Source organism: Anser cygnoides, chromosome 10 (genome assembly GCF_040182565.1).
Source record: "Anser cygnoides isolate HZ-2024a breed goose chromosome 10, Taihu_goose_T2T_genome, whole genome shotgun sequence".
Classification (NCBI taxonomy): Eukaryota; Metazoa; Chordata; class Aves; order Anseriformes; family Anatidae; genus Anser; species Anser cygnoides.
In genome coordinates, this window is record NC_089882.1 from 1,973,562 (window position 1) to 1,988,037 (window position 14,476).

At 43.4% G+C, this 14,476-nt stretch overlaps 1 long non-coding RNA gene across 8 annotated transcripts in view; it reads left to right on the forward strand.

The window, feature by feature from the left end:
* LOC125179950 (uncharacterized) overlaps positions 1-14,476 on the forward strand; it is a 47,062-nt gene that overhangs the window by 5,656 nt on the left and 26,930 nt on the right. For 6 of the 8 annotated variants that reach the window (XR_010833932.1, XR_010833933.1, XR_010833930.1 and 3 more), the window contains 2 exons: positions 6,865-6,981; positions 13,835-14,446. This is a non-coding gene — a long non-coding RNA (uncharacterized lncRNA). The remainder of the gene's footprint in view (positions 1-6,864; positions 6,982-13,834; positions 14,447-14,476) is intronic. The other 2 variants (XR_010833931.1, XR_010833935.1) reach the window with 2 other exon arrangements.

Consider the following 14,476-nt stretch of genomic DNA (forward strand, 5'->3'; position numbering starts at 1 on the left):
TCGTGTGGCCTTGTCCCTGTCCGTGGGGACGGTGTGCAAGAGGCCCTTGCCAGCAGCCTTGCTCACACCCTACCCTCCTTATCTCTCTCCAGGGATGTTTTTCCATTTTCCTCGTCTCTGCTGATGCCCGGCCTGCCACAGGGACTGAGGCTGTAGCACGCTGGAACAAGCCTTTGCCAGCCAAGCTGCATTTTTTTGTAGCCGTGTTATAAAATGAGAAGCTCTGTTTTTTTTTGTACGTGGTGGTAATAAAGCAGAACTGAAAGCCAGTTTCAGATTAATGACCGGCAAAGCAAAAATGTCATTTTGCAGCTTAGACTTTCTGTAGAAATGTGTTGTTTCTTAGCACAGAAGTTCAGCACCTTAAATGGTAGCCTCTCCTAAAGCCCAGAGACAGGAAAGTGACAACACTGACATTAACATCACTGTCCCTCCAAAAGCACAGCCCTCCAGGCTGCAAACCCTGGCTGACCAAGGCAGTTGCTATTATGTTTGAGTTTCTGTTTCTCTTATAGTTGAAACATGTCTGAAATGTAAACTCAGACTGGTCTGGGAAGGAAGGAAAATGGATGTGGTTCTGTTGCTGGCAAAATGAGCCATTTCTTTTCCAGACATCTATCTTAAAAACAAAGACAACCTGTGGCTTTGTGCTTGGGGTTTGGTTAGGGCTCTGAATCAGGATCCGTGGTAGTACTTGCTTTGTGGTCATACAGGAGAAGAGTAACTGCTGTAGTGAAGCAGATTCATGGACTGTTTCACTTCTTTCTTTTTCCCTGACAGTGGACAAATAATGTTCAAAGGCATACATGGCACTCAAAGACATCCAGTATGTAATCTTCATTCCCCCAGAGGCGTGGGCACTGAGACTTAATGATCCACACCTTAAGAGCTTCTCCTAGCTGATCGATCAGATGCTAATATGCTGCAGGATGGATGTTTATAATGTAGGCTGGAGAGAGGAGGAGAGCTGAGTTATTCCAATTCAGTTCCTGCAGTCATCACTAAATATAGAGCTGGTACTGATGCAGCACTTCTGGGTTGGTTATGTAAAGTCTGGCATGCTCTGGTTTGGAATATTTAAAAATCTTTTCATATTTATATTAATAGATGCTAAAGCTCAGCTACAACAAACAAAAGAAGGGAGCTCAGTAAACCTGAAACATGCTCCAGTGCACTGCCAGGCGGCAAGGCAGTAGCCAGGTGCCTCACTGTGCATCAGCTGAGCCTGGATCTTGAGGCTTGCTGCTGACAAACCACCTGTTCTCACAATGCTCTCTTTCTACTTTTCAAGGGGGGAAATGTATCAGGCCAGATTTGGCAGCTGTAGTCTCGGGGACATCCCATAATTACAGAAGTGCTGTTCCGTGTACATAATGAAGCAGTGGAGGCTGTTGGTGTGTTTGAGCCCTGAAGAGCGCTTGCACTGCATGCCTTTCTTTATTTCCTTTAATTTGCAATCTCAATTAATTTTTCTCAAATTAATGTGAGCATCACTGTGGGGATTAGATATTCATATCGTAGAGGAATAGAGACCAAAAGATGATTATACAGTGCCCAGGATTCATGTAATCTGATGTTAGACACTCCTGAGGCAGGTACCTACATTCAGCATGGTTGTTTCACCACTCCTTTGTGCTCAGTGAGGCCCTTTTAGGGTGCAAACCTTATGACCATTTCATATGCCTGTCTTAGGGCAAGAGCACTGCCTTGTGGAGGAGCCTGCCCATGGTCATGCAAGCCCTGCAGGTGTGGAGCTCAGATGCCTGGAGGTAGGGCACTCACAATGAGTCCGTGACAAACGTGGGGGAAAAAGGCCAGAGCCCTGCTGGATCAGACCAAAAGTCTGTCTAACCCAGGGTCCCATGTCTGCAGATATAGCCCAGGATGAGATCCTGGAGCAAGGCGAGCGTGTGATGATTCCCATGTATGCTTTCCTGGGCCCTTGAGATCTACAGAACCAATTTCTTGAGCTAGAGGCGGTTCTGTATTTAACAGTTCCTGACAGAAAAAACTCCTGGAGTAAAATCCTTTTAGGTGCTTGTGGACAGAGACAGTAGTATCTTTGCAGTATGTACAGATCACACAGTAGGAATGGAATTTGAGGCTCACGGCGTGAAGCTAGAGGAGAGGTACTTTAAGTCAGATCGACTTTTGTGATCATTTACATCCCTTGGTGAGGTGGTTTCTGTCTGTTCCAAGTATCAGGTAAGCACTGAAGCTTGTCTGAACCCCTGAAGGGCCCAGATGCATTTTTAATTTAAATAGACACAGAGAAAGTCAGGGTGCTAGTAAGGGCTGTTGATTTAACAATGGTGAAGATGGAGGCTTTTACTCAGAGCATAGGTTCCTTACAAAGTACCCCAAAGTTTCAGACAGCCTTGCTGCAGCTCTCTGAAGGCAAGGCCCTCTTTTCACTTTGCAGCATTTCCACCTTCAGAAAGGTCCTAACTCCTACATGGGGGTACCGTTATCCTGGGGTGTATCACCAGTATCAAGGTGGTGGATTTCCACGTAAAAGTTTCCTGAGGTTTTCTTCAACTGCAGGGACAGCCCTGCTGAGAGGAGAACTGTCCAACACTGTGCTGAAAAACCCAGTGGGTGTCTGCCCCTACTCTCTTTGCCCTGGTGTTTGCAATGATTCTGCAACACGGCAGGAGCTTTTAAGGAACAATGCTATGAAGACAGAGCAGATGGTGCTAATTTCAGCCAGGAATGAGACAGTCTTGCAGTGGTAAAATGCCTGCTGTTCTGTTATATCCACTGGAAAATTTTAGGAGTCTAATTCTGCTCTCAGCTGAGTGTATCTTGTTCCCTGATGTGGATTTACTGGGACGTTGCAGAAGTTGGAGCCTTGCCTCCGGCACACACCAAGCCCTAGGGCAGGAGAGAAGCAGCACAAGTCCCAGTGAACAAATACAGTGCAGTAAAGGAGCTGCAGTGCATTGCTCTAGGATTTGGGTTATTTCCTGAGAAATTAACAAGTCAAATCAAAAGACAGAAAGGAAAGGACACGGATGCTCTTGGGGCATTTGAGATGCAGTTCAGGACCCATTTCAAGAAAACTAAAGCAGAGTAAGATGAAGTATGAATTGGTAAGATATTGAATGTAATTTATTTCTGGTCTTAAATCCCCAGAAAGACATCTGAGCCATTTTTTCTCTTTCTCTATTTCTAAATATGTGCAAGGTAAGCATGAGTCACTGACTAAAAATAAAAACAAGCCTCTTATCTTTTTGCCCGCTTAAGTAGGAAGTGGGATGTGCTGCGTTAATCAAGGCTTGATTGGAAGTCCTGTGTAGGTTGCATGTACTGAAAAGGAAGACCTGGTAAAGCATTCCTTTCTTGGGCAATTTTGCCTCTCTTGGGAGTTCTTCAGCAAGAAATACAATCCTTTGATAAGAATCTGTTACAGGGAATATCTTTGCTGGGCTCTTACTTTGTAGATAAGTGAGCAGTGTAGACACAAATTAAATTGTGATTTATTAAGGCTTCTTTGAGCCACTTTCTAACTTTGTGGGTCCCTAGTGCACCAGAGTAAAACAACAACAGTATTACAGCCCTTAAATGTTTTCTTCTATTGTCTGTGTTTCATTATGTGTACGCTCAGATCAGGTATCAAAGCTTTGTCTCATTAGTTACTTTTATTTTTTTTTGGCTGTCATGGTCTGCTGCCAGCAGTTGTTAGAGTTGATAGGAACTGCAAGGGAGCAGAAGAGTTGCCAGACCAGGTCATCTGCCTCCCAGCCTGCAAAGCCCAGCACTTGTGTCCTGTCTGGCAAGTCAGCTCGGGGGTCCTGCTGCCTTGCCTGGATGTGTCTATGCCATGGTAAATCACAGTGAAAATCACAGTGAGCTTTCTTATTATTTGAGAAAACCAAATGTGCTTTCTGGTTATCCTTTTTTTTTGTCCTTTTTTCCCTTTTTTCTCCCCCTTTTCCTCAATGCTGTGCCAGTATCAACCGTGTACACAAAGCACAAAAATTAAAGCTGCTCTGGGGAACATCCTTTCTCAGTCTATAAGAAAATTCCCTCTAGCATGTGTTACACGCAGGGAGTACTTGTACACAGGGATCCATTCGTCTGCATGCAGTGGTTTGTCCGTCGTCTAGAGTTCAATAAAACATTCTGCTGAGATGAGTGTGTTAGAGCTGGGAAGCGACTGACACTCAGGGTTTCAACTTTTTTTAAAATGCTTCCTGAGTTTGGGTTCACCAGCTCACAAAATGGGACCGGTACAACTTGATTTAATACGGACATTATGACTTAGTAAGGTGGTCTGGTTATCATCTGGCTTTGCAATTTTGAAAGTATCAGTGTACATATTTACTGTAACCTATTGCTGCAATGTATTATACTCCTTAGGGCTTAATCCCTAATTTATCGTTAAGACACAGACACTCTATAGTTTGAGTTGTTGGTAATCAATGACACTTTTTAGGTGTAGAGGTCACTAACTCGTTTGTGCACTTAGCAAAGACAGAAACAGAACAGCAACAAGGCTGTAACCTAACCTCAGGCAAATCACTGATTTTACTGGTGCTAGTGAAGAGCACACAAAAAAGCCTGGGACTGCTGGTGCTTCCAAGTGCTGCACACAGCTGTGTGTCCTTATGCAAATATCTGAGATAATTTATTAAAAACTGGATGGTATAGGGACTGTAGAAAGCTATTTTTGCTTCAACAGATTTTTTTTCCCAATTACTATAATGCAAATCAGTGTGACAGAAATAGGGGCCCGAATAATCTGTCCCTTGTTCTACTTTTTTTTAAATGTCTGTGAATTTCAGTGATTTTATTTTGTTTTGTTTATTTTATTTTTGTACACCACTACATTTTAGGGCTGGAAAAAGTCAAATTGATCAACTTTGAACTGAGTCAGGAGAAACGTGGGCTTTAAGAGGGTTTAAGTGGCACACTCATGGGGCTAGGGTTGGGTTCTGCACTGCCTCTGCAATTTCATACGAAAAGCAGAAATCAAAATCAGCATATGAAAGAGTTAAAAAGCATACAGTCAGGCAAATGCAGTGCAGCTCCTGCAGTGGAGATCTGCAGCAGAGGAATGGCTTATTCCTCACTTCTTATGCTTCAGGTGAAAGCTCCAGGATGCACAATGGTAAAGAGTAAAGTGCATTATGTGAGAAATGGATGAAGGGCCATAGTTAACGAGTGCTGTTGGGTAGGCGCTAGCCAATTCTGCTGAAACTGTGATTTTGTCAGATAGGTAACATTGGGCGTATCTGCTGGATGCTTCCTTGCTTACTTGTTGTAGATAAGATTTTCTCTCTTAAAATATCAAACCCTTGATATAAAACCAGCAAGTTTAATTAATAGTGATTTTTTTATTCATAAAATGGTAATTACTTGGCAATCAGTGTTTATGTATGCGTGCTTCTGAACAGAACCTATATCCAGCTAGATAAAGTCACATGTGACATGATAATGACAGTATCTTTTGTGGGATGTAGTTAAATTACTGATGCTTTCCTTTGACCACGGTTCCTAGATTACTAACCTTGACAAAATTTAATTAGAACAACACAACAGCCACAAACTAAGCTTGTCAAAGGGCACATGGGCGTTATAAAGTTCTCTTCTGCTTTGTGAGTCACAGACCCTGTAAAACTTGCAAATAACCTTGCAAAAGAACAGCAACTTCAGCGCTTGAAGACCAGCTTTGCATCTTCTAGAAAAGGAGTGTTTTATGTGATTTATATTCAAGCTGTTGTGGCTGATCATGTTAGCTCAGTCGATGGTTAAGGGCTTGAGTTAATAACGATGGGTCATCTGCAATTACCATCTTGAACATAGCTGCTTAGAAAGACCTCAGTTACATCTTACAAACTTTCTGAATACCTAACTGAACACAAGCTAGACACAGGGCTTGAATTGCTTAATTCTGTGCCCCTACATAACAGTATGTGTGCTCTGTAATGAGTGCTGGGCTATTTAGTATTAGCGCAGTCCTTCTGCCATTTACTCTAGTCAGCCATAGGAGTATATGCAAGTTGCTGTGTGTTTTGTTGGCTGCACCTATGATTAGATGCTTGGGGCACAAATAGAAAGAATTTAATGGGAAAAAAGAAGTTATTTACTATTCTTATTTCTGTTGCAATGATACTAAGGCAATAACACAGTAACAACACTTTAACTATTATTTGAATGTGCTCAAAGTAAAGAAATAAAAAAGTAAACTCTAGAATATTAGGGTGGTGGGTTTTTGTTTGTTTGTTTGTTTCACTTGGAGCAATTTTATTTATCACAAATTAATTTTACTGCCCTAAACAGAGTGTCAGTGCAATTTAGGATGTTACAGACAATAGGGCCCTCTGGCTGACAGGTATGACCAAGACCTTGACATAGTAGAAAAGACAAGGTATAACATCTTTTCTTTTTTTTTTTTTTTTTTTTTTCTGCCAGAATCAAAAAATGTGCTAGATATGTTAGCTTGTGTTTTTAAAACAACATAAATAAAGTCAGAATTTGCTGCAATTTTCTGTGCCTAGTTGAAAACTCAGAATTTGGTCCAGCCTATAAAGACTAATGCTGAAAAAGCATCCATTTGAAACAATGGGAATTTTTGATGTGTATTTCACTGGGGCCAGGCTGTCTCCCTGGAAGGAGGGATGGGGGAATGTTTTGGTTATTTGTATTGCTTTTTCCTGTTTCTCCTCCTTCCTTCTTTTATTTCCAAGGTCCTATAGCAAACAATCAAAATAAAATGAGAAAAGCTTTAAATAATTTAGGATTGAAAGTAATGGTTTCCATGTGTGTATAATCAAATATTATATTAAACAGTATACAGCTAAATAGGCCTGTGAAGGCAATAAGAATAGAAGGATAATTGTGCTCTGTTTCCTTTGACAGCAATGGGGTCCTGTCCCCAGGACCCACTGTTTGCTCCTGTCCCTGTTCTGCCCCCTTGCTTGGGCTGCTGCAGTGCCCCAGGCTCACCCTGTGAATCGGACCAGGTGACTGACACAGGTTAGTTACCCTCTTTCCCTTCTTTTTCAATGATTTATAGCCCAAGGCAGCTCCCTGATTCTGTTACGGACAAAAGCCCACAAAGCAGGGTGCAGTACAACTTGAAGTAGTACTGCTCCCCTCAAAGGCCCCGAAAAGGGCAAGGTTAGGCATCACATCAGACCTCCAAAGGTTGATGTCTTGCTGCTCTGCTATCCTTGTGACCCAGTGCTCCCGGGGCTGGGTCAGAAAGCCAACTGTGCAGGCACTGGGTTTGGCTTCCGGCCATTTAGCAGCCTTGGCTATTCAAAAAAGAGCCTGATGAGTGGTAAGGGCACCATGAGGAAGGAGAAGGAGTGGATGGGGCAGCATCTCCCCCTTCCCAAAGAGGTGATGGGATTGACTGTCCTATAAGACGTGATTTGCCCCGTGGTTACCTCAAGCTTCTGAAGATCCCACCCACCATGCTTCTGTCTCCAGTTTTCTTTCACTCTTTTTCCTGTATCTCTCTCCCCCCTTGTGTTCCTGTATTTTGTTGAGTTAAACACAGTACTCAAAGACTCTAAAATGTTCATAGCACTCGTGTAAGACTGTGGCTTGCTGTTTACAGGGTATGGAGGTACAGCACTTGGGTTATTGACAATAATTTATTTGGATTAACAAATCTACAATTGAGAACACAATAATGCTGTTTGTGTTCAGCAGACTCTCAGAGAAACAAAGCATAAGAACAAAGGGTTTTGGTTAAGCCTTTAAGGGTTTTAGGACATACACTACACCTCAAAGGAGACAATACTTAAGTGGTCCCATGGACATATGCCAAACACCCAGATTATCTGATAACAAAAACTCTTAAGAGCATGGACCAGGGGATTTCCTGGGGAAGTGGAGCAATTAGGAGGGGGAAGATATGCATCACTGTTTCAAATGGACCTGTTTTACTATGGAAATAACACTTCCCTAGAGAGCTGGCAATAGAAAAGTAGCAATATCATTTTAATTTATGTCTTGGCGATTTGAGAGTAGATTTTTTGTTGTTGTCTTTCCTGTTCACTGTGTTTACCGGAGAGTTATGGATCAGCAGTTCATGTCTGGGACAGCTGTCCTGGGAGGGCTGCTTGTAGGCTTGTTCCCATGCTGCTCAGAGCGGTTCTGTGGCTGGAAATCAGCAGCTGGTGCAGCTAGCACTGGTGAGCCCCGGCTTCCCTCACCCACTGCCACCCATGCCAGAGCTGCGCTGACAGAGGTGGCAGAGACTGAGCAGGAGTGGATCAGCAGCAGAGAGGGTTGAACAGAAGAAAGTTAAAGGGGAAAGGTTACTGGGGAAGGATGCAGTGTAATTTTGTAGAGAGACATTTCTGGGATTTCCCTGCTGCCATGCGGTACCTGCCAATGAGTGTTCTGGAGTGAGAAACGCTGATCCCCCCTTATTGGACACAGGGATGTATTTTGCAGAAGACAATATTGTTGGTAGTTGGGATACACTTTAAGCTCCTGGGTTTTAAATGTTTGAAGCAATATGTTTTTGCTAAGTAGTCATAAAACAATTTTTCAATGTCTGGGCAAATGCTGGTGAGCAAAAGAAGAGCTGGAGCAAACGGCAATGGGCAGGATGCTAGGTGAACGCACTGCAGGGGCTTAAGGCTAGGCTTGTCTGTAACTGGAGGCTGAAGGCAAATAATGGATAAATACACACTGTGCTCAAGTCCAGAGCTACTTGAACCACATTGACCAACCCTGCCGGAGAAAAAATCTGGTTTGGTTTTAGGGGGATTGCTTTCAATGTGATCAATTATCAGCAATTTGCTGTGTCAAATGCCTCCTGCTACTGACCAGGCAGAAATGGACTCTGAAAACATGACATTACCCAGCTGCTCTTAATTTGAGCAAAAGCAAGCGTAAAAATTTTGGGGAGCCTTTTTACTGTTCACATTGCTCAGCCATGCTTTCTTCGCTGATAGGGAAAATGGATTTGTTCAACTTGCACATGCAGGTTTTGTCAGGGGCTAGGAGACAGGAGCTCATAGGGTTTAGCTGCTGACAGCCCTCTTGGTAACTGGCTCCTTGTGCCCAGCTGCAGACCGCAGATAACATCATCTTTGGGCCTGTTCCTGCAGCTCTCTGCGGGGTGAGGTGATCTTGTTGGGGTAAGAGGGGCCAGTTTGCGTTAGTCTGATCTGGCAGAAAGACAAACCTCATCCACAGGATTTTCATGGGAAAATCCAGCATTGTTCTCAGCCTGTTTTGCAACTGCTTTGACTTGAAAAGTTCTTTAAAATGAAGCACTGTGAAGTCATTGGATCTTTCCCACGCTCTCGGAGGGCAGGAGGGAAAGAAGTGGGCCATTCTGAATCAAACTTTCCTAGCTGGCCTTGGCCAACAGCTGACTTGGTTAATGGCTTTTGCAGATGGTCTGCTTCTGCAGGACTCCCCGGTGCAGTACAGAGCTGCAGTGCCCAATAATGTCTCTGACTGGGGGGAAGGCAGGGTGAAACGCTTCTGAAATAAAACTCTGAATGACAAAATAGAGGATAAAGGGCAAAGGGATAAAAACCACTTATTCTGATTTTCAAAAGAACTTGGAAAATTGCCTTACTGGAAGTAACTGAGGGACGTAAAGTAGTCTAGTAAATAGTAATTTCAGGTTCTCTCTGGAGAGTCCTGCTGGGATGAACTAATTCAGTGTCTCGGTTAATACAGCAGGCAATGAACTGAGGCAGCTGAAAAGCCAGAGTATATTCATTCCAGCTATTTCTATTACAGAAAGGGGAAAAAGAGGCCTAATCTCCAGCAGGACAGGAAGGGCAGCTGGGAAAACTCATCTGCCCCTATAAGCACTTCCAGAACTTATTTTGGAGATCCTAATGAAGCAGAGGAGCTCAGGACCAGAGGGAAAGCATCAGCAGCTTTGTACCACGTCTGCATGCTGAAGCAGAGGTCCTCTGACACTAGTTGACCATGAGCTGAGGATGTAGATACAAAAAGACATAAAACTGAAATTAGTTCTAGGTTAGAGAAGAAAGGAAAAGATAAACAGCCACGTTAACTGGGCGCTCACTGGCAGATGACTTCCATCTGGTGAATGCTTCTTAGTGCAGGTTGCAAGGACAATAATGGTGTGTACACGTTAGGAGTTTCCACATGAGCAGGCACATGGGAAAAGATCTGGGCCTTAGCCTATGTAGCCCCATGAAAACTTTTATTTCCTTCTGCCAAATGAAGACCGCTGGAGATGGAGTGACAAAACAATTCATAGGTGTGTTTAGAAACACGTACGTGACAGAGCAAGAAATAATACTAACTTTAGAAAACAGGTGGAGGAATTTTGTTTTACTTTATTCAGAATTGGAGGCAAGGTAAACAAACAGGAAGAAAATGTTTTTTACTTGTCAAGTGTATTTAAAACCACAGAGCCAAAATGTATCACCTGTCTTGGGAAGCAACAGGCTAAAAGATAATCTAACAGTTTTGTGAGGCATAAAATGATCACACCTCTGTGGATAATGAGACTGTTGTGTGTGCTCTCACATCTGTATAAAAATATCGATGATATAAACCTTCCCATTTCATACCTAGGGAATAGGCAAGAAAATATCTCCGATTTGGTTGGGTTATTCTTCATTTCCCGCCTTTTTTGTAGGAGACTTCGTGCTGTTGGGTACGGCAGGCACAACTCTCAGCCGCTGTGGTTTTGGCATGTCTGGGGACTAACACTAGTGCAGTACCTGCTTGTGAGCTTCAGAGGAAGAGAACCTCTGCTTGCACAACAAATTAACTGAGGGATATTATAAACTGAACAGATTAAATCCTACCTGATCTGTGAAGCTTTTACCCATCATTCAGACAAGTTTCTGAATGCTCCTGAAACCTTCTCACCAGTATCAGTGTATCAGCAGGTAGCTGGAAACCCCCAAAGCCAGGTGCAAACTTCTATGGGGTGTGAGGGAGCGCTTTGGGCTGGCATTTGGCCTCTGATCCAGCCCTACCCTGTAGCTGTGCTAATGACCTTGAGAAAGGACAAGCCTTAAACACTGATGATCAGGGTTTCCTAGGCCATCAGTTTCTTCCAGATGGTCATTAATCCTCAGAAAAATGTGTGCCGTGCCTCAGTTGTTAAAGCCTAATTAACCCCATAATGGCAACACCTCTGCAATAGCTACAGGTTTTCTGTTTCCTCTCTCCCACCTAACTGTACAGAAGACCTTGGTACTTCTCAGTCAAGCTGTGTGCTTTCCAAGAGGCACAGCAGCTTGTAACCTATCAGTTACGTCCGAATAACTGCAGAAAAGATCCATGTGGAATATAAATGTCAAATGACACCTCATACAGCTGAAGGAAATGCATTAGCTGTTAAAAAACCTGCTGCTCCCAGGGTTGTATATGCATTCCAAATTGCTGTATACAATGCTTCCTTGGAAGCTGTAATGCAAGGTAGGTGTGTCAGCTGTAGTACCTTCTCTTGCAAAATATTCCTTCTCAGAATATCTTTCAGCTGTTGGGCATTTGCATGTTGTGCCTTTCCAGGATTCCTGAGAGCTGTTCTGTCTCACTCGGAGCAGCAATGAGCTTCTGTGACTAAATATTAATTTATTTTTTCTTCTCAAGCAGGGGGTGACTCAAGTCTTACCTCTCACATGTGTGATGAGTGTTGAGAATTACCGAATCCTTCTGGCTGTGGCACCCAGGGTGACAACTTTGGTGCTTCACATCTTATTTTCAGCCCTGTGGAGAGGGGAGATGTTAAGAGAGAAGGAGCTAGAGAAAAGAGGGAGATCTTAATCCTCCCTCATTTTGGACATTAAGGTTTAGCTGCCTCTGGCCAGAGTTTTAAGAGCATGGTAGGATGTCACTGTCCCTACCACTGCTCTCATAGGAGGAGGGTGAACACCCCCATGCGTCTCTGCCAGGAAGGCGTTAAGCTTTTTGCCCGATGCCAGCTCCTCCAGGCGCTCTTGTTAAGCTTTTCTCTCTTAGGCAATTCCTCTAGCAGCTCTTTGGCAATACCTACCCTGTTCCAGGTCTGCAAAACTGAGTCATCAGTCTCCCTTCCATGGCTGGTTGTTGGAGTAGGAGGTGTTGTTTGCCTCCACAGATTATAAAAGAGAAGCATAATTTGTGTCTCTCCAAGCTACTTACTGTTTAGAGCGAATGTATTTAGAGGAGGGAGAGCTATCTTCGTATCATTTATTCCTACAAATCATTTAAGCATAGTTAATTCTGGCCTGGATTTTGAAAGCTCGTCCATGCCGGCCAAATTACACATTCCCTCCAGAGTAGGCAAAAAGTCATGGTTGCAATCAATACCTAAAATCTTCCCCTTTTTTTAGGCCTATGCAGAAACCTGAAATATGCTTTGCTTTATTGCTGCCTCTATTTCATTATCTTCTAGTCCTCCTGAAGCCTCTGGGGGATTGCTGCTGAGCTGATGCTCCTTGCTTGTGTGGGCTGTCTGCACCAGACTGCTCCGATCCTGCACACGCAGGGCGTGGGAGCTGCTGTGCCGCGAGAGGATGCGGGAGCTGTTAGGACCATGCTTTAAAATGTCTAGTTCCTGATTTTTGCTTTTATAAATAGCTTTCAAATTGTAATAATCAACTTAAGATTTTGAGAGAAAGAATCTTTCTTTCAGAGATGTGCTAAATATATGCAGTTCCTTTTTCTCCTGTTGGTATCGATACTGGGGTAAGCATGCTCGAATCACCCAGCGAGGTACTCCAGCCAGCCTAGGGACAATATGATCCTGAGTTGCCCTCTTGGAATTTCCTGGCACGTTTCAAAGGCAGAATAAGATGCTCCTAAACACTGTGCTTAAGCCTGCAGTAACTTGCAGGCCAATCTTTATATATACTAAAGAAATAAGGGTCAGAAATCCCCATGGAACACACTAACCCTTTGCTATCACTATTTGCCTTGGCTTTGCCTGTTTTTCTTTTGATCCCTAGATGGTACCAGCTCACCAGTCTCAAACAATGGTACCTTTATTTTAGCTCGTAGGAGTCAGCCCTATGCACTGCGTCACCTGCCACCAGCTCAGGCCCACAGACATGGTCCCTTCCGCTTGCTTGGGATGTTTTCCTGTTTATGGCGTCATGTTTGCCCACTTGCTGGGGTCTGTAAAGGAAAGATCAGCATTTAAAATGGCAGTGTTCAAAATGAAGGGGGGTAGCAGCTCCTTTGACTTTAATTTTGAGCACTACGGATGTATCTGAAAATGGAGTGAAGCTGAAGTCTGAAGACCTCTCACTCACCCGAGCAATCTGAGCATCTGTGCTAATTCATCAGCTAATTCAGCTGGCTGTTCAGGAGGTTTTCTTGCAGATGATAGAGGTCACTTTGAGTCAACAGCCAGACTGACTCTGATGAAAGACTGCTTGGAAAGCAGAGGGTGGAGACATTTGTTCTCCTCAGGGGCTGGGATTTGGGTACTTGGTTTCCCTCAGGGGCTGGGATTGGGTATTTGGCTTTCAGTTTTGTGGGTGTTTTTTTTTTTCATTTTGTTGGTGGTCATGGTTGTGGTAGGCTTTTTGTTTGGTGTGTTTTTTTTTTTTAATTTAGTTGGACAATCTGTGTATAGAAGCTTGAAACAGAAAGGGATTTCAAAAATATATGTTGTACCTAGCTCTGAGAAATAAAATTTAACACTATTGCTTTGATAAATGGCGAAAAACATCCAACCTGTTCTTGCAATCTGCAATAAGTGTGTTGATGCTGACAGGCTTTCTCTGGGATTTACTATGGTCATTATATAAAAGAGATGGGAGAAGCTTTTTTTTTTTTTTTTTTCCTCCTAAACTCCCCTTTGGGTATTTCCAAAGTGATACAACAGGTTTGGTTTGGTTTTTCTGTTGCCCTCCTTTTTCTTCTTTCCCCACAGATTAAGCTATGTATACAGAGAAGTGTAAACGATTCTCAGTTCATTTTTACGTAGCCTATAGATCGCTGATTTTCCTGGGTCTACTTGTTGATCTAAGCTTCAAATTTGCTTCAGTGGAAATGGAATTAGGTTTGGAAACTATCTAGTTTAAGATAAAAACCTACTCAAACCTATCAGGCCTACGTAAACTTCACCCTAGGATTCCTGGATGAAATACGCATGGAAAATTCCAAGGCATCGTATCTGATCAAATCGATCTGTTTTCAACTTGGATACCCGCCCAGCTAGACGCCTGAGAGCTTTTCACCCAGATGAGCTCATCTCTACCATACTGACGTAGAAGAATTTGATATCACCATTTTAAGGTTTTTCTAAAACAGTAAGAAGTCAAAGACAGCCTGAGGAGCAAGCCTTGGCACACAATAGCATAGATCTGTCAGACTGTCCACTAGATGGAAGTGTTATCCGGTCCCTGTGTGGGCGATGTACAAATCATCTATTGCAACACGGGCAGAAACGTCCCACAGACGGGAGAGCCTGCAGAAGTCCCACTCAGAATGCCTTCCTGTCTGCTTCCAGCACTCTCAGGTCCCCTTTGAGCAGAGCGGCACGGTAAGGGGACCAACACAGCATTTAAGGCAC